Raw genomic sequence first — 20,154 nt, forward strand, 5'->3', positions numbered from 1 at the left:
AGAAGATCCACTTATCTAGAGCAACTATTCCATACCAATTACTCCAGTGTAAACAGAGATAAAAGTGAAATTGAATAGGCAGCAACAACCCAAGTTTATCAGTAACCAAAGATAAACTGTTACTATAGTGATCCTATCTGGAAAGTAACAAAAGTAAAACTGAATATTGTAATGAAAATACTGTATACGACAGCAAGTGAAACTTTAGTGTTTTCTCAACTATAAGATTACCATAATACATTTCCTCACCTAAAGTTTAAGCAAGAATGTTAGTTATTAATAGAATTATTACTTATATTTTCACAGTGGCTCTGACCTGATTGAAATGTGTTTACTTTTTTTTATGATACAATCTAGTTTCCTAACATGTTCATACCTGTGTGATTCGTATTGTTGTAAAATCCTGCACTGGTTTCATACCTCCATTATTCTGGTGATCTGTCAAATAAAATGATATGAGTACAAAGGCTAAGTGTCATATATTTATTAATGTAATTGAGTGACAATAATATGCTAAGCACAGGCTTAAGTCTCTTTTGGCTCATAATTTAGAATACTGTAGTTTAAGAGATTTTCACATCAGACTGCTGATGCCAGTACTGGTGTTCAGGGAAGCCCATCACAGACAGAACCCTTCCTCCACCCCCCAAGGAATCATAAGGGAAATTACAAGTCTTACCATTGTTCATAACCACTTCTTTATTTGAAGATGTTGGAGAGCTGAAACTAGAAGAAAAAAAAATAAAAAGATGCTGAAAAAATATCTACATTTTAGATTTTATACGTAATTTTAAGGAAATTTTGGTTTATTACATCTCAGAGTATAGGAGCAGAACCTTAGTCTGTCAAAACTGTTCACTTTTTTTTTTTCCTTTTTTTTTTTTTTGCGGTACGCGGGCCTCTCACTGTTGTGGCTTCTCCCGTTGCGGAGCATAGGCTCCGGACACACAGGCTCAGCAGCCATGGCTCACGGGCCCAGCCGCTCCACGGCATGTAGGATCTTCCTGGACCGGGGCACGAACCCGTGTCCCCTGCGTCGGCAGGCGGACTCTCAACCACTGCGCCACTAGGGAAGCCCAAAACTGTTCACTTTTGAATAGTGAATTTCTGATTTAAAAAGTAATACTATATATGTTCTTCAAGGAAAAGACTGAAAATTTTAAAGTAGAAAAGAATTTTAAATATCAACCCTAATGTTCATTCATTGAATAAACAATCTACTCTGAGAGTTTACTATGTGCCAAGCAGTATGCTAGACACTGAGGTTTAACCAAAAATAAATAATAACCAAATAATAAAACATAATAAAATACTTTACAGTGAAATTTTATACCACATTGTACTGTTAACATATTAAAGCAAAAATATTCAACCCTTTTTATTTAATAAAAAGACAGACTCTACTGCCAAAAAGGTATTTCTGAAAATTATGAAGATATAAATTATAATAATATATCCTTCCAGCGTTTCACTCTACATACATTCATACACACCCTACACACAAATATAATTTATTTTTTATATCATTTAAACAGATTTTTATAACATCCTGTTTTAAAGCATGTAATTTTTTGACTTAAAAATATATCACAAATATGTTCCCATGTTATTACATATTTTTCTGACATAATTTTGAATTCCATGTGGTATTACATCATACAAATATATTAATTTATTTAAACTAAAAACCTATTAAGTATTTAAGTTGTTTCCAATTAATAAACAATACTACATTGAACATTATCATGGATTATTTGTTCATACTCCTGAGAAGTTCCTTAAGATAAATTCCTAGAAGTGAAATTGCTACGTTAGAAGATATATACATCTTTTTATCATGGAATATTGCAAACATACACAAATTTAAACAGAAAAATATAAGCTCCTTCACCCTCCCCAAGTACCTGTGCCCATCATCCAGCTTTAGTAATTATCAAGTCATAACCAATCCTGTTTTACCTATGTGCCCACCCACTTCCCCACTCTAGTATTATTTATGAAGAAAATATCAGAAATTATATCTATTTAGGTACGTATTTCTAAAAGATAAGGACTTAAAAAGTAACAGCCCAATTATATCTAGAAAATATTAATAGTTCTTTAATATTAAATATCATATCAGTTTAAATCTCCAATTGTGTCATGTCATAAAAATTTTTAGTTTACTGCATATTTTTAATTTTTCATAAGTTGTACCTGTAATATATGAGACTGCAGATCAAATTCTATTTTTAGAGATTCCTATCCAAGACCTGTATATATAACTATCATATAAACTCAACATTTTTACAATTAGAGAAATATATATATTACACATTATTATCTATATGCAAAACATAATTTTGGATAAAGAGTTACTAAATCTATATTATAGTGAAATGCTTTAGAATTAATTATATGGAACCAATTACAAATTAAATGCACCACTCTCCTTGTAATACAACCTCTAACAGCTAGTGAGAATTTCTTAAGATGATAAATTGGTAACTATAATGTCTACTAGATGCTGTTAATAAATTCATATATGCGTGCAATTATTTTTTCACTTTATCAGCTCTATTGACATATAATTTAAGTACAGTAAACTGCATTAATCCATTCAACGTGTACAATTTGATGGATTTGGGCATAGACACATACCTATGACACACTGCCACAAAAAAGATACAGAATATTTACATCCCACAGAAGTTTCCTCATGCACTTTTGCAGTGAAGAGATGTTTCCTTCACCTCAGCCACAGGCAACTACAGACTTACTTTCTGTCAATTTAGATTAGTTTGTATCTTCTCCAATTATAAATAGAAGCATGTAACATATATTCTTCGGTGCCTGGATTCTTTCAGATTTATAATGACTAAAATTCACTGATGTTGTTACATGTATCAATATTTCATTCCTTTTTATTACTGAGAAATATTTCATTGTATGGATATACCACATTTTGTCTATGAACCCATTGATGGACACTTATGGGGTTTTGTGGAGTATGTTTTTGTTTCTCTTGAATACATACCCAAAGTAGAATGGCTGAGTCATAATGTATAAGTTTGTTTAACTTTTAAACTGCCAATCGGTTTCAGCACGTGAGCTTTCCTGTAGCTCCACATTCTTATGACAAAACATTTGGTATTGTCAATCTGCTTAATTGTAGCCATTCTAATGGGCATGGGTTGCTATCTCATTGTAGTTTTAATTTTCATTTCCCTGATGACTAATAATGCTGAGCACCTTGTGTCTAATGGCCATTCATATATTTTCTTTTGTAAAGTGTGTGTTTAAAACTTTTTCCAATTTTTAAAAATAAGTTCATGGTCCTCTTATGAGTTGAAAGAATTATTTGTATGTTCTAGATACAAGTTCTCTGTCAGATATATGCATTGAAAATCATTTTTTCCATTCTATGTCTTTTTCATTTTCTTAATGGTGACTTTCAAAAAGCAAAAGTTTTAAATTTCAAAAGTCTAATGAATTTGTTTTTCTTTTATTGTCCATTTTTTTGTGTCTAAAAGAAATATTTCCTAACATAAGGTCACAAAGATTTTTTCTTGCATTTTACCTAGAAGTTTTAAAGTTTCAGCATTTACATTTAGCTATGTGAGGATCCATCCTGAGTTGATATTTGTGAGATAAGGTACTTGTAACATTTTGAAGACTGGAAGAAAGAAAATGTCCTATAAGCTTCCAGAAATAAAAAACAAGAACCATGCAAGGATTCAGAAAATGTATTTCTTACACAAAAGCTAATGGAGGACATGCTCCACCAAAGTAAGGGATAAAACCAAGAAAGAGGAAAGCACAGGTTCTAATAAACAGTGGATCAAACTCAGAAGAACAGTGAAGAGAAACCTAAGGATGACTACTGCACATCAGACCTAGAGAGAATCAATCCAGATTGAAGCAACAGGACAAAAGGGCTCTGAAGAAGGGAAACCTAGAGGGAGATCTCTATGCAAAAGGAGGATCTGAGAGACCATGTTATATGTTAAATACTCTGTTGATAATAAAAGGAAGTTGTTACACAAAATCTAAAATGTATAAATTGAGAAATCATCTGCGTATATCATTTAAATAATAATATTTAATACATACAGTGGTGGACTGTATGATTGTTCCCAACTAACTCCCTAGGAACAGCAATCCCAGAGATGAATGTATCCCTGTCTTTGGCCATATTCCTTGTAGTACCTCCCTGTGGGGGCAATATTTCCTGCCCCATCATCAGGCTTGGCTATATGTCTTGGAATATGGGCCAATGGAATATGAGTGGAAGCAATAATGTGCCAGTTCCACAGAAACTTTAAGAGATGTTACATGCGTCTGCCACCCCTTGCCCTTTTCTCTTTGATATGGTAATGGCATGTCCAAATAGAGACTGCTCTTTCAAGTCTGGGTCTTGAAATGAGAAGACATGGGAAACAGAGCTGGAGCAGGGCCATGGCAGCCCACCTGTAGCTGTCAACATGTAACAGGGGTGAGAAATAAATGTTTGAGATTGTAAGATTCTGGAATTTTGGAGTTGTTTGTTACTAGAGAAAAGCTGACGAAATGGGAGACAGTTTTTTAATAATTTATTATGTGTCTTGGTACCATTTGATTGTTTTAATCATGTATATGTATTACTTTGATAAATTTTTCTAATTTATTCTTTTTTAAAAGATGCCTTACTTTAAAAATTTATAAATTAGCATTCTGATTTATACTCTGTCTCTTGTGAGTATGGTTAGTATTAATCAGTCCTCTGAACCAAATCACACCTAGGAGCACTAAGAAATTAAATTTCCTAAGCAGCAAGCGTGAGGCTCCAATCAAAATAATCATATAACCACAACAGATATATGCTTTAGCCAAAAGATCTCTACCTAAACTCCAAATTCTATAGTACAAATTAAACAGTAACTGAATACATGAAAGAAACACTAACACCCCAGAAATATTTCTTGAAAAGTTTCAAGCTTTCTAATATCACCATATACAAATAAGATTTTTAAATTTTTTTAATTTGAACTTTATCCAAAAATCATAATTCATGATACAAGGTTAAGGATTCAATTTTAAAATGTTTTAATGAACAAAAACAGAAAATTGAGATATATTTTACCTAAATAAGATAATAATATATCAAGTCATTTGAAAATATCTAGTCAGCAAAGGAGTTTAATGTTTACTGAATAAAAGTATATGATTAAATGAATGAGTTATCATATCATTAATATGCTTGGCTTGAGACTCTACTAATTAAAATTTTCCACGTGTTCTCTAATGAAAAGCTCTTAGCACACAAAATAGGCTTATTTTCATTTCAATGAATCTATGGACATACAGTAATGCTGCTATATTCTTTTTCAAATAAACTCTAATTTGGATAGGCCTTGCCCACACCCATAAGCCTAAACTAATGAGGTTTTAAAGGAAGCCATAGTCTCAACCAAAGACAAAATACAGTGCACATGCATTTTCACATCACTACATGATCTCTGAACTAAAGTAGAACTAAAGGATTATCTGGTTAAAATTATCCATGTGAATAAACTAAGAAACACTGATTTTCAATGTGAAAAAAGTAAACCTACATTAGCACTAAAATATTCAGACCCTTTTCCAGTAAAAGGGAACTCTGCAATACATGAAAAGTAATCAAGAGCCCTAGGCTTGCAGTGGCTGGTGAAATATTTTTGATTTACCAGGTGTTCCATCATGAGTCTCCCAAGTATGCCTTCATGAAGATGAAGGTGAAGTAGGTCCTTCATGGTTCTGCTCAGGGTGAAGATCAGGTTCCTACCAAGGCCTACAAGGCCCTGAAAGGCCTCAGCCTGCTAGTTATGCTCATTTGGCCTCCGCCCCTCTCTCCTCCAGCTACACTAGCATTCTTTAGTTCAGTTCCCTGAATGCTTCATGTTCCCTTCTTCCCTCATAAGAGTCTTAGCACCTGCTGTCCCCTCTACCTGGAATGTTCTCCATCCTGCCCTTCCCCCTACCTCCTTGTCATGCCCTCCATATTCTCCAGATCACAGCTCAAATATAACTTCCTCAGAAACACTGTCCCTAACTTTTCAGACTAGTTCAGATCACCCTATTATATGTGTTCACAGTCTACCATACTTTTCTTTCAAAGCACATTTCACAGTTTATTTGTAATAATATCATTCATTTGATTAATGAGCACCTCTGCTCTAGATGTAAAGGTCCATGAGGGCAGAGACTATATCTGTTTTGCTCACCATTGTACAACCAGCACCTAGCACTGTGCCTACTTAAAAGTATCAAGTATTAAAAATATGTGTTACATGCATAAATGAACTAACAATTTAATGAACGAACAAACTCTGAAAGGCAAGTGAAAAATGGGAGATCACGGGGGGTGCTGTGTGAGAGGGAAAAGATTTCCTTTTTGTTTAAGTATAAACCCAATTTGAGGAAGGAATATGTAAATGAAGAGTGACGACCCCTACTTTCTCTAAGCTTAGGTAACAGGTATCAGGCTTAAAATACAATCACCCTTCCTAGAGACTTAAGAACCTTGAATTACTCATAGAATTGAAATATATTTTAAATTCCAGATCTATGATTTGAAAGAACATTCACAAAACAGCAACTGTTGTTTCCTTCATAATGAATTAATATGACATATTATTAGATTCAAATGATCATTGATTTGTATGATTTCTAGGGTCTCTTCTGGAGCTAAAATTATTTAAACCCATTAATCTTGCTTCAAAAACAGAATTGGGATTTTTACAGTTCTTGGTGTATATTTTACCAGTGTAATACACAAATCAGTCATTTCTGTATAAACCAGGTGAGGAAACATTACTAAGCTTTAATCACCTAAGGAGTATAGGTCACTTATTACTTGAAAGTGAACCTGAAGGAAAGCACTAACTGATTTGGAAACAATGTGGGGAAACAAATAAAAAATACCTGTACTTACTGTTTTTATTAGCTGATGACCTAAGCTTTCCTTAACACAAGTTTTGGCAGATCATCCTGCTTGACACCTTCCTTTGTGCTCACACTAAATCCCCTGATGGATTTGTTGCGAGAGCACATAATGAGTAATTGGGGGATATGACATAAGTTAATTGCTATTCAGATTTTGCATGTTCTTCTTTATACAGAAATCTCTATATGTTCCCTTACATGGTATGGAAAGAAGCCAAAAGGACAAAGGAAATAGAAATAGAAATTTTGCTTGTTAGTTTTAAATAGTATGTACTCCACACAATTACTGTCTCCTACCAGTTAAAATGATTTAATACCTGTTCTTTGGGGGACAGGTAACATATTTCTGAGGTTTTTAAATGTGTTCTTACTCTCTTCTCACATAAAAGCAGCAGGAGAAACTGAAATTAACATTTACTTATAAGTATAAAAGAAACATGAACACTGATTTGAGTCATTTTCTCATAAAGATATACTTTGATATATAATACAAATGTTTCTTGGATATTTTGAACAAATAAATTAACTCTTCCCTCTTATAATAAAAATTATGTTTTAATCTTTTATTTATAAACTCTCGTTCAATGATTTTAGTAGCTACCAAATGATCTAATCTAGTATATCCATTTTGAATTGTTAACAAATGTAGCTGTGCAACAATATAAAGAAATTACAGAACCACCTAATTTCATACTTGCACTGAAGTTCGCAGATGCATTATATTAAAAGATGTGCAGTTACTCACCTTACGTTCTTCCTGGCAAGTAACTGGTCCAAGGTTAGTGAAAATCCCATACATAAAAAAATAAAGTGAAAAACTAAAGATTTTTCTTCTCATCAAGAAATGAATCCGTTTTTTCAAACCAGGCACATCTGTTAATTCATAAATGCAAACAGAGCAGAGGCAGTACTTTTTACGCCTTGTGACTAACTAATATATTCAACCAATAAAAAGATTGCTTTTCCAGGATGTATTATGTATGGGAGAGGGTGGAAGGAGGGGCCTGATACTGCTTAATTTAGAGCACAGAGTGAAACTAATGAGTCTGTTTAGTTTGTTTGATTATTCATCACAATGAAAGATTATTAAGCTCTTTTTAGAAATTGGCATAGTTTTGGTACTCTCTTAAGAATCTCATAATGCTTTTCAGGAAACAAATTCTCCTCAAAAATCTATGAAGTATACAATATCATACGCATTTTTCAGGTGAATAACTAAGTAAAACTCTCTGAGGCTAAACTAATTTTATGTATGTATCCTAGAACACAGTTTCCTATTGAATTCATGACTCTCCATTTGCTGAGAGGCATGGAATGCAATGGTAAAGCACACTGGCTTTGGAGTCAGACAGCACTCAAGTGCATTCCCAGCTCCAGCTCTTACTAGCTATCTGATATTAGGCAAGTTACTTTTCTTCATTTGCAGAGTAGGGACAAAAGTACTTAACTCAAAGAATTGTTGTGAAGATTAAACAAGGCCCTGAATAGCCAAATCTACCTTGAGAAAGAAGAACAAAGCTGGAGGTATCACACTTCATGATTTCAAAATACATTACAAAGCTACAGTAATTAAAACACAACAGTACTGGCATAAAGACAGACATATAGAACAATAGAACAGACTAGAGACCCTAGAAATAAATACATGCACATAAGGGTAACTGGTCAACAAGGGTGCCAAGAACATACAATGGGAAAAGGACAGTCTCTTCAACAAATGATGCTGGGAAAACTGGATACCCACATGCAAAAGAATGAAATTGGATCCTTATCTCACACCATACACAAAAATCAACTCAAAATGGATTAAAGACTTAAAACCTAGAAGAAAGCATAGGGGAAAAGCTTCAGGACATTGGTTTCGTCAATAATTTTATGGCTATGCTCCCAAAGCATGGGCAATAAAAGCAAAAACAGACATAGGACTACATCAAACTAAAAAGCTTCTACACAGCAAAGGAAACAATCAACAGAGTAAAAAGGCAACCTATAGAATGAGAGAAAATATTTGCAAAACATATGTCTGATATAGCATTAATTTCCAAAATATATAAGGAACTCCTACAACTCAATAGCATAAAACAAATAACACAATTTTAAAATGGGCGAACAATTTGAATAGACATTTCTCCAAAGAAGACACACAAATGGCCAACATGTATATGAAAAGTGCTCAGTGTCATTAATCATCAGGGAAATAAAAATCAAAACCACAAAGAGACATCATCTCACACCTGTCAAGGTGGTTATTATCAAAAAAAAGAAGTGTTGTCAAGGATGTGGAGAAATTGGAACCCATGTACACTGTTGGTGGGAATACAAAATGGTGCAGTTGCTATGGAAAACAATATGCAGATTCCTCAAAAAATTAAAAATAGAACTACCATATGATCCTACAATTGTGCTTATGGATCATTATCCTCAAGAATTGAAATCAGGATCTCAAAGAGGTATTAGCACTCCCATGTTCACTGCAGCACCATTCACTATAGCCAAGAGGTAGAAAAAACCTAAGTCTCTGTTGATGGATGAATGGATAAACAATACGAGATATATACATACAATGAAATATTATTCAGCCTTTAAATAAAAAGGAAATTCTGCGATATGTGACAACATGGATGAACCTTGAGGACATTATCTAAGTGAAATAAGCCAGTCACAAATACTACATGATTCCATTTATACGAGGTGTCTAACAGAGGCAAATTCATAGACTCAAAGAGTGGAATGGTGGTTGCCAAGGGCTGGGGAATGAGGAAATGGGACTTGCTAATTAATTGGCACAAAGCTTCAGTTAAGTAATATTAATATATTCTAGAGATCTGCTGTACAAGACTGCATCTATATTTAACAATAATGTACTGCACACTTAAAAATTTGTTAAGAGACTGCATCTCATATTGTGTTTTTATCACAATATAATAAAATTTTAAATAAATAATTAACATAGATGAAAGCTTTTTCTTACTTCAATGCCGAGCTAAATAAAGAATATCTATTGTTATTCCTTCTTTGCCAGCCTCCACTTCCACCCACCACCACCTAAAAAGCATCAAACAAACAACAAAATTCCTAACAGTTGTTTTACATAAAAACATACAATTAAAAAGCCACAATAAAGAAAATCCTCCAAAATTAAAGTGTCAGCATTTTTGACACTTAAGAACCTTAATCTTTTTAATGGCAAACTACTGGTAGCTGAAAGAGGCTATTTGTAAGTGGCATTTCAGAGAGGATGCATTATAGGAAGACTTGGGACTTGACCCTGATGAGATACTACCTTCTTCACTGTCCACTGTGCACAAATACCATCTTCTAACATGGCTCTAGGGAGCCCTATAGAAAATGAGGAGATTAAATCACAATGACTGGGAGAAGTGGGAGAAATAAGGAAGAAAATTGCTAATGAAAATTATAAAATAAAAAAGGTCTGTCCATGCCCCATCTTATTCCTACTTCTCAGCATGTATTTCTTTTCTTCTCTGTTCTTTCACTGCACCCAACTTCCACCCTTCACCTTTTCTTTTACCTTTCTGTCCTCTTCCTGATTCCATGGAATTTCAAGGAGCAAGACAGGTCTGGGCAGGAGGAGTTTTGTCATAGGCAGTGTTGCCAAATAGAATTTGGGACACTTGGTTAAATGTGAACTTCAGATAAAAAAACAAATAATTTTATTACTAAGTATGCCCCATGCAATACTTGGGACATATTATACTAAGAAATTATTTGTTGTTTATCTGAAAACTAAATTCCACTGGACATCTTGTATTTTTATTTGCTAAATCTGGCAATCCTAGTCTTAGGGACTCTCTGCTACTCAAATTTTAACATGCATACAAATCACATGAGATTTTCTAAAAATGCAAATTCTGATTCAGTAGGTCTGGGGTGGGGCATGAGCTTCTTTGTTTCTAACAAGTTTCCGGATGATGCTGATGCTGCTTGCCTGAGGATTGCTCTGTGAGTAGCAAAGATCTAAAACATTGTTCAGTAGAAATAAAATAAGAGCTATTGTACATATGTAATTTAAAGTTTTCTAGTAGCCACATTGAAAGAATTAAAAATAAGCAGGTGAAATTAGTTTTAATAATATATTTTATTTAACCTGATACATCTAAAATATTATTCCAAACATAAGTAATTTTTAAAATTATTAATGAGATATTTTACCTTCCTTTTCTGCCCTAAGTCTGAAATCTGGTATATTGATTTAATCTACACTTATACACATCTCAATTCAGACTAAACAAACTTCAAGTGCTCAATAACCACATGTGGCTAGTGGCTGCTGTACTGGACAGTGCAAACACAGAACATCTCCAGCTGCCAGAGCAATACCTCATAGTCTCCCACGGTAGTAGAAGGAATACCTGATCACATTGCTCCTCAAACGCCTGGTCAGGAGGAGGTGAGAGCCCAAGCCCATGATGATCCTGTACTGTGATAATAATGGTTCTGTGAACACTCAGAAACCACAGTGTTAGTCCCTTAGTGCTTATCATGTAACAAACTTTCTTGAAAATACGCTTCCTTTATATTTTCAGGCACATAGACATATACAATATTTTTTATTTAAATCAAGTATCATTTTAATATATTTTATGACTGGATGATTCTAAAATTTTAATATAGCATTCTTTCTGTTGTCAAAATTTTTTCCCATTTGGTTAAGAATATTTAAGGCAGAAGAATTAGTAGTTAGTAGGTTTCACACATGTATTTTAGAATAGAAGTCACACTTAAGATGTGATTGTCTGAGAACAGCTCATCTTGTGACTCTGGAGGAGAAAATCAGTGACAAAAAAATTGCTAATATGATAGCTTGCAGGCTGCAAAGCACAGGGTATCACCTGTGTGGCATTGTACCTGCCTGCTCAGATGGCTAAGGGGTCTCTGTCCAAAACTTTGAAGGTCTGAGGTTTTTCCCAACTTGGGAGCTAACAGGTTAGCCTGTTATGGCTTCGTGGATGCTAGCAGAAGACAAGACTCATGGGTCAGAGACAAAGGACTTTATTTACTACTCACCACAGAACAAGCAGTATGAGCATCAGTCTATTTGTGTTAGTTCCCTTTGCCCATAAAGCAATATAAGCGGGCCCAGATGGATGCTTGTACACACGATGGGTTTCATTTCAGGAGAAAAACCCTGAGTTTCTAAGGCTATAAACAAACCTGCCCCTCTGCTAGAGAGAAAGACATTATTTCTACCTTTCAAGGCTGTTCACTATACAAACATCCTAAAGATATTCCAAAACAAAGAGCAATTAGTGACTTACAAGATAAACAGAAAATACAGAGGTGCATGGAAAATATTCCCTCAACATTTTCCATGAGACAACAGGAAGTTGTACATCCATGCTGCCTTCTTTTCAACTGAAAATACTTGGATTTCCTTCATTTTCTGATTTACTATATATTATTAAATGAAATGTTACCTGAAAATATGAATATCAAAAATCTATCTTCCATAATCATATATAACTATACAGAATTGAGTTCTCATGGGAAAAAAATGGATCTATCTTAATTCTAATATTTACTTCAAGGAGCATCTAGCGTTTGTCAGTCTCTATTCATCCAAATGCTTTCAGACTGAAAATCGCATTAGTCAAATGTTCAAATCAATTACAATGGTCTTTGCACACTGATTCAAAATCCAAATCCATATACCTCCTACAAAGCCTGCATGACCTGGCCCTTGCTGGTCTCTCTCGTCTCATTTAAGGCCGCCCTTCTTCCACCACGCTCCAGCACACTGGCTTGCACTCAGCTTCTCAACACCCTCCATATGCCAAGCTTTTTTGCACCTCAATGATTCTGCACATATTGTTCCTTCTGTAGGGATCACCTCACACCCCTCTAGCTCTCCCTGCCTCCTGTTCACTCTCATCGTAACATATATCACAATTTGTACCAAGACATTTATTTTCTTGTTACTTATTTACATTGCGTTTCCTCATCAGAAGGCCTGCTCCATGAGGGCAGGGAACATGTCTAATTAACTGATGTACACCAAGACACTGCTGGTCCAAGTTGGTGCTAAATAAAGTGGACAGAATAATGAATAAACCTATCAAAAATGTTACATAATTAATTCCCACTTCATGCCACATGGCTGTGACTCCTAGCGCCTGAATAATTAGGCAATTGTAGCTAGAAAATCAACTAATTCAAGTATTCCATCAAATTCAGTAGCTTGAAAATGCAAATGGACAAAACCCACATTACATTAGTTTATTAGCAGAATACCATAGTATGTATGTACTTCTTGCTCCTTGTCAGGGGTGTGACTCTGTGATGGTTAATGTGTGTCAACTTAACTGGGCTGTTAAGTACCCAGATACTTGGTTGTGTCTCTCAGGGTGTTTCTGAATGAGATGAACATTTTGAATCAGTAGATTGAGCAAAGCAGATTGCCCTTTCCAAGGTGAGTGGTCCTCATCCAACCCACTGAAGGTCCAAACAGAACAAAAAGGTGGAGTAAGGGAGACTGCACTTTCTCTACCTGTCTTGTAGCAAGGACATCAGTCTTTTCCTGTCTGACTCAGACTACAAATGGAACATTTGGCTCTCCTGGGTCTCCAGCTTGCTGACTATAGATGTTGGGACTTCTCAGCCTCTATAACTGCAAAAGCCAACTCCTATATTAAATCATATATTCATATTCATATGTGTGCATAAATATGTATATATCTCCTATTGGTTTTCTCTGGACAATCCAGACTAATATGGATTCTTTATCAAGTTCAGAGCCTAATTGCTGCCATGATTTCTACCAATTTTCATCAAATCAACTTGAGTTGATTAGAATCAGGTTAGCAAATGAAACACAAGTGCTTCTGATTTAAATGTTAATGTTTCTTACTTGAGATCCCCCTTTGACTTCGTGGAATGTGGATAATGTGCACATTATTATAAATCAGTGGCACACTTTTACATTCTTGTTTCTCAAGCTAAACTGAACCAGGAGGCCTGATGTTTCATAAATCTGTCCATTATGCAAACATTGATTGTCATATGCTAGATGCCAGGAATACAAGGTAAAAAGGACCTAGTCTTTGCCCCATAAAAGATCTCAAACGAGTGATATGCAGAGATGTGAACACATAATTGCTGCGGTAAACACTTTGGGGACGTTTCACCTAGCAAACTTCGCTGAAGTCCCACCTCCACTCCAAGCAACGGCTGATTAGATGAAGGGGAGAGAGGCAGGTATATAATAGACAAAGAGATAAGAGATGAGTCATAACTATCTCTTTTGAAGAGTTGAAGCAGCTTTCCTAGGGAAGAAAATGCCTCTACTGCTCTCAAAAATGCTCTCACAGGCACCTGCACAGTCCTCACCTCAACAGACAGGAATCAGAATTTTAATTCATAAAATAAAACTCACATTGAGAATATGTGCTATTTGATGTTGCCCTACACTTTAAGCTGCCGTTTATAGAAAGAGCAAAATGGATTCTTTGGACAAAAATTAATACTTCAGAGCATTATGTACAACTACTCGGTAAAAATCCAAGATGTTGTCTGCTACATAATTAACATAAGCCTGGAAATTTTAACTGAAAACCTATATAAGTAAATTTCAAAATTCATTGGCACATAGTACAAAAAATGATCTTATATATGAACTGGTTATAGATTCATTCATTTGGGTTATCTTCATAATCAGCAATGACTGCTAGAACCAACAAGATCAAAAAGTAATGTTTTAGAGCAGTGGAAAAATTACCTCTGTCCTTTGTGTAGCTATAAAAACCCAGAACCCCGCACTTCTTCTTTTCTTCCTCTCTTCCTCCACTTCCTCATTCCTTCTTTTTCTCTTTTTTCTTTCAATTTATGGAAAAAAATCTTGTTTAACCTTATTTAAAGTCCTTTAAACAATAAAAATCTTAGTAACGGAAAATGCTCAAAATTTTACACATTTACTTTCATAAAAGTTTTATGTTTATATATTATAATATTAATACATTTAAATAATCTAGAAATAGTCCTGGTGAAACTTCATTTTACTATGGAATGAAAAGGCAGAAAGAGTGACACCAGCCATTCTCCATCACAAACATCAACTGGTCCCCACTGAAATCAGACAGCACAGATTTGGCCCATCTACAGGTTCTTAAACCTCTCCAGGGAATAAGATTCTAAAACTTAATGTTCCATTGAGTGAAGAAAGTTATTTTCTTTTCCTAGTGAGAAAAATTATCTTTCATTTCTTATAATTCAAAGGTCCCTGATGAAATAGAGGCCTATGTTCTTTTGTTTGGTTTTCAGCCAAGTTAGAGAACACCTGGAGAATAACTTTTAACATGCATATTAAAATAACTCTCTTCCAGGAACTTCACAAAGGGCATCAAAGAACAGCATTGTCAATTCCCCTTAGATCCTACACAGAGGTTTAATTAAATAACAAGATTTTAAAGATCAGGCTTGAATGTTAGTAAGATTATATGGCAATACACATATTTCTTTAGTTCCACAGAATAGGTATATGAGAAGAAACAACAACTACATCAAAAAGTAGCTAGAATGAGAGGATAAGAAATCTCATTAATTTTGGATAAAGGAAAAGTTGTGTTTAATAATTTAATCAGGTAAAATGAAGCACTCAACATTTATTAATAGTAGTTATACAGAGCGTATACACACTGGTCTTACTTTTACTGCTTATTTATTTTTTGCAGTACACGGGCTTCTCACTGTTGTGGCCTCTCCCATTGCAGAGCACAGGCTCCAGACGCGCAGGCTCAGCAGCCATGGTTCATGGGCCCAGCCGCTCCGCGGCATGTGGGACCCTCCGGGACTGGAGCACGAACCCGTGTCCCCTGAATCGGCAGGCGGACTCTCAACCACTGTGCCACCAGGGAAGCCCCATAAAGCTGTTATTTTATCTTGTCACATTTCCACAGCAACTAATGCCTCCATTTTTATAGCTAAAACACTAGGAGTAACTTCTAACTATTCCAAATGCTCCAGAATCAATTGTCAACATTGTTAAAACTCTTAGCCATTCTTCCCCAAAAGCTAACTTCTTGCCCATACAGAACAAAGAAACAGCATCACCCTTGACCTAAGTCTCCTCATCAACTGATCTAATTTATGAAGATCAATCTTTCTTCTTAGTTGGGGGGCTCTGAGAGAAGTCAAATAATAATACTCTTCTGCCCCACCTGAGTGCTAAACTAACTGAGATATAAAACAAGGAGTAAGACAAGCAGAGGCCCAAATACCATCTTTATTACTATGAAAGGCCAGGTTGGAGGACAAAGCTTAGTGCAGGAGCAAAATGGATTGTAACTGAACCCCTCCCCGCAGAAGACAGACATGGCAGCCTATCACAGCAGCACTGGGCTCTCAATAGGAAAGAGAGGCCTGCCCCAGAAGAAACAGGAGGAAATGTGTGCTCCATGGCAGGCTGGGTCCCATAAACGAAAAAAGGAAGAACTGAACATGCCTAAACTATTTTTTCTAAATTTACCACATGAAGAGAGATGTCACCTCATCTCACCTGGCATGGAATGAGTAAATTGGCAGAGAAATAAGGAGTTAAACTAATTTAACACCTTCTACTTGGAGGAAATACTAGGAAAAGCTTGTTCTCCTTCCTGCCCCCATTCCCCCAACATTTTAAGAACTACCAAATAGGATCTTTTGTGACAAAGTGTCTGTCGGTTTTCACATATCTCTAGTAACCCATGGATATGGGGTTGCAATTTATATTAAGAATACTTTAATCTTAACAACTATACCCCTTAGATTTCCTGGTGTTTTGCTGGCTAGAAAATTATTTCCCATCAATTTTGCACCACATATACTTTACGTTCATCAAAAAAAATTCTAAACTCTTTAAAAATCAAAATTGTGTCTTATAACTAATCTAGAAACCAACAAATGTGTTCTGGTTAAGAAAGTTAACTTCTTTAAGTCTCAACTTAAATGGTAAAATGGGTCTAATAACAGCACCTACCACATAGGAGTTGTTCTGAGGATAAAAGAAATTATGCATGTGAAATCCTAAGCCTGACACTAAACAGTACTCAATATCTGTTAGATGGTCATGATGGTGGTGGTGGTGATAGTGATGATGATGATGTCAATGATTTTGCTCTTTCCAACATGATCTAACTCCAAATTATATTCTGACCCTTATGACATCTCTCCACCTCCAATGCTACTTATCTATGATCTCTCACCTATTCTACTGCAACAGTCCCCTCCTTGGATAGCCCGAGTCCTCTCTTGTCCCTCCGTGGTGGCCTACCATGGCGGGCACAGTGATATTTTTAAGATGCAGACCAGATTTTGTCATTCTTTCACCTGAAGCCTCCAGTGGCTTCTCATCACACTCAGAATAAAACCCAAACTCCTTATCCTGGCCTACAGGTTGGACGTGAGCTTGATCCTGCCCACCTCTCAGACTTCACCTTCCTCTGTTTTCCAGCTGGCTCACTACACTTTAGCCATGGCAGCTTTCTTTTCCTCTAATTCCTCAAGCTGATTCTTGTTTGGGTACCCTTTTAGAAAATTCAGGGTCCAAGGTCAAAGGAAATTCTGTCTCCTTTCAGGCTCCAAACTACATAATAAGTTCTTTATCATGAAGTAAAAAATTCAAAGCTCCAAAAACAAAAATTAAATCCTTTTTAAAAAATTTTCATAGCTATAGTAATCAAAATCCTTGGTTCATAACACATTCTGACCATTGGTTCATGCTTTATTTATTTGTTGGTTTATATAATAATATAATAATTAAACCCACTACCTAAAGTAAACATAACCCAACATCCAACTATGATCCCCACTCTCTCCACATAATGTCACTATCATCCTGAATACAGGATACAGAAGACCTGAACAGCACTATCAACCACCTTGGGCTAATTAACATTTATATGACATTCTTCCTCAGCAAAATATACTTTCTTTTCAAGTGTACATGGAGAATGCACCAAGAGTGACTATATTCTGGTCCATAAAGCAAACCTCAACACATTTTAAAAATATTGCAATCAAAAAAGGATGTTCTTAGACCATAATGGAATTAAATTAGAAATAAATAACAGATATTTAGAAAATCTCCAAATATTTGGAAATTAAATAACACAATTCTAAATAATCCATAGGTCAAAAAGAAAATCAAAAGAGAAATTAGCAAATGTTTTGAAATGAATTAAAACTAAAATATAACATATCAAAACTCACAGCATGCAGCTCAAGCAGTACTTAGAAGGATAGTCATACTACATATATTAAAAAAGAACAAAGACCTCAAAGCAATGCCATAAGCTTCCATTTAAATCTAAAACAAGCAGAAGAAAGTAAATAATAAAAAAGATCAGAAATCAATAAAAATGAAAACAGAAAAACAATAGAGGAAATCAGTGAAAGCAAAAGCTGGTTCTTGGAGTACATCAATAAGATTACAAAACTTCTAACTGACCAAGAAAAAAAGAGAAAGAAGATACAACTTACCAATATCAGGAATGGAAGATGAGACATCACTATAAATCTACAGATATTTAAAAGATTATAAAGGAATAGTACAAACAACTTTATGCCCATAAATTTGACAACTTAGATGAAACGGACAAATTCCTTGAAAGGCACACATTACCAAAGCTCACTCAAAACGAAAGAGATAACCTGTATAGTACTATATACTACTATGTAGTACTATACATTCACTGTTAAAAACCTTCCAAAAACAAATATATATAAAATACATATATTCATGCATAAGAGAATGTCATAACACCTTTATGAAACAATTTTGAAAACTTAAATGAAACAGACAAACTCTTTAAAAAAATGACTTACCAGGTCTGACTCAAGAAGAAATCACAGTTCCCTGAATAGTTCTGTAAATTAAGAGACTTAGTTTAAATGAGAGATTTAATTAAAGAGATTTAAGCTGAGGTTTATAACCTTCCCACAAAGAAAACACCCAGCCCAGATGATTTTACAGGATGTTTTACTAAACTTTCAGGCAACAAACCATCCCAACTTTATATGAACAGTTCCTGTGAATATCAACTCAGTTTGTAACTTGTTTTCTTGCTTTCTTTCAGGTGTTCTTGCTGAACAAAGGTTCTTAATATGGTCAAATGTATCATTCTTTTCTTCTTCTTTAGAAATATTTTCCTTTCCTAAGTTCATGGAGATATTCACCTTTGTTTTCTATTAAGAATTTTAAAATTGTATTGCTGACATACAGGCCCTCAATCTGCCTGGAGTTGATTTTTGTTTTTAGCCTGAGATGGTGATTCAATTTAATTTGGGTAACCACTTTTTGTGCAGTTCCATCTGTTTGACAATCCTTCCTTTACACATTGATCTGACATCTAATTCTGTCATTTAATAATATTCTATACTAATTTTATAGGACTCTTTTGCTGAGCTCTCTATTCATTAGTCAATTTATCTACTTCTGTACTAATGCTGCACTATCTTACTTAGCCTCATAGAAATTTCTCATATCTGGTAGGGCCAGGCCTTCAGAACTGTTTTGCCTATCCCTGGCTCTTTACTCCTCCAGCTTCAATCTCATGGAAAGAGAGATTCCTTATAATCACTCTCAACTCCCTTGCCCTTCCTCCATCACATTCACCTAACTAGATCCCACTCCCAGGCCTGTTAAAAGCTAACTCTCTACCTACTCAGTCACTACACTGAACGAATCTGAACAATACACAAAACCATGTTAACTGATGTAACTTTGTAACTACGGTTTCAAATGGGTCCTCAAAATTGTTCAACAATCCTACATTCTCGTCAATCTATCCTCCCACACTTCTAAATTAGAAGGCAAAATTCATGTTGAGACCTAATCCCCAATGTGATAACATTAGTAGGTGGGGGGCCTTTGGGAGTAAATTAGGTTATGAGGATGGAGCCCTCATGCATGGGATTAGTACTCCTTATAAGCAGGCTCCAATATGTCAAATATATCTCAATAAAACTGGAAAAAAACACACAACAACAAAAAAACAGAATATAAATAAAAGCGACCCCAGAGCTGCCTTGGACCTTCTGCCACTTGAGGTTATTGCAAAAGAGTCTATGAACTGGGAAGCAGGCTCCCACCATACACCAAATCTTATAGCACCTTTGTCTTGGACTTTCCAGTCTCCAGAGCTGTGAGAAATAAATTTCTGCTGTTTATAAGCCATCCAGTCTATGGTATTCTGTTACAGCGGTGTGACTGGATTAAGA

At 35.1% G+C, this 20,154-nt stretch overlaps 1 long non-coding RNA gene across 1 annotated transcript; it reads right to left on the reverse strand.

The window, feature by feature from the left end:
* Positions 1-379: 379 nt before the first annotated feature.
* LOC309804010 lies at positions 380-18,789 on the reverse strand. The gene is made up of 3 exons (XR_014294034.1): positions 18,760-18,789; positions 680-726; positions 380-438 (listed from the first exon to the last, which is right to left on the reverse strand). It is a non-coding gene; the product is annotated as an uncharacterized lncRNA (long non-coding RNA).
* Positions 18,790-20,154: the final 1,365 nt, after the last annotated feature.

The sequence above is a fragment of the Mesoplodon mirus genome (genome assembly GCF_964341445.2).
Source record: "Mesoplodon mirus genome assembly, chromosome: 5".
Classification (NCBI taxonomy): domain Eukaryota; kingdom Metazoa; phylum Chordata; class Mammalia; order Artiodactyla; family Ziphiidae; genus Mesoplodon; species Mesoplodon mirus.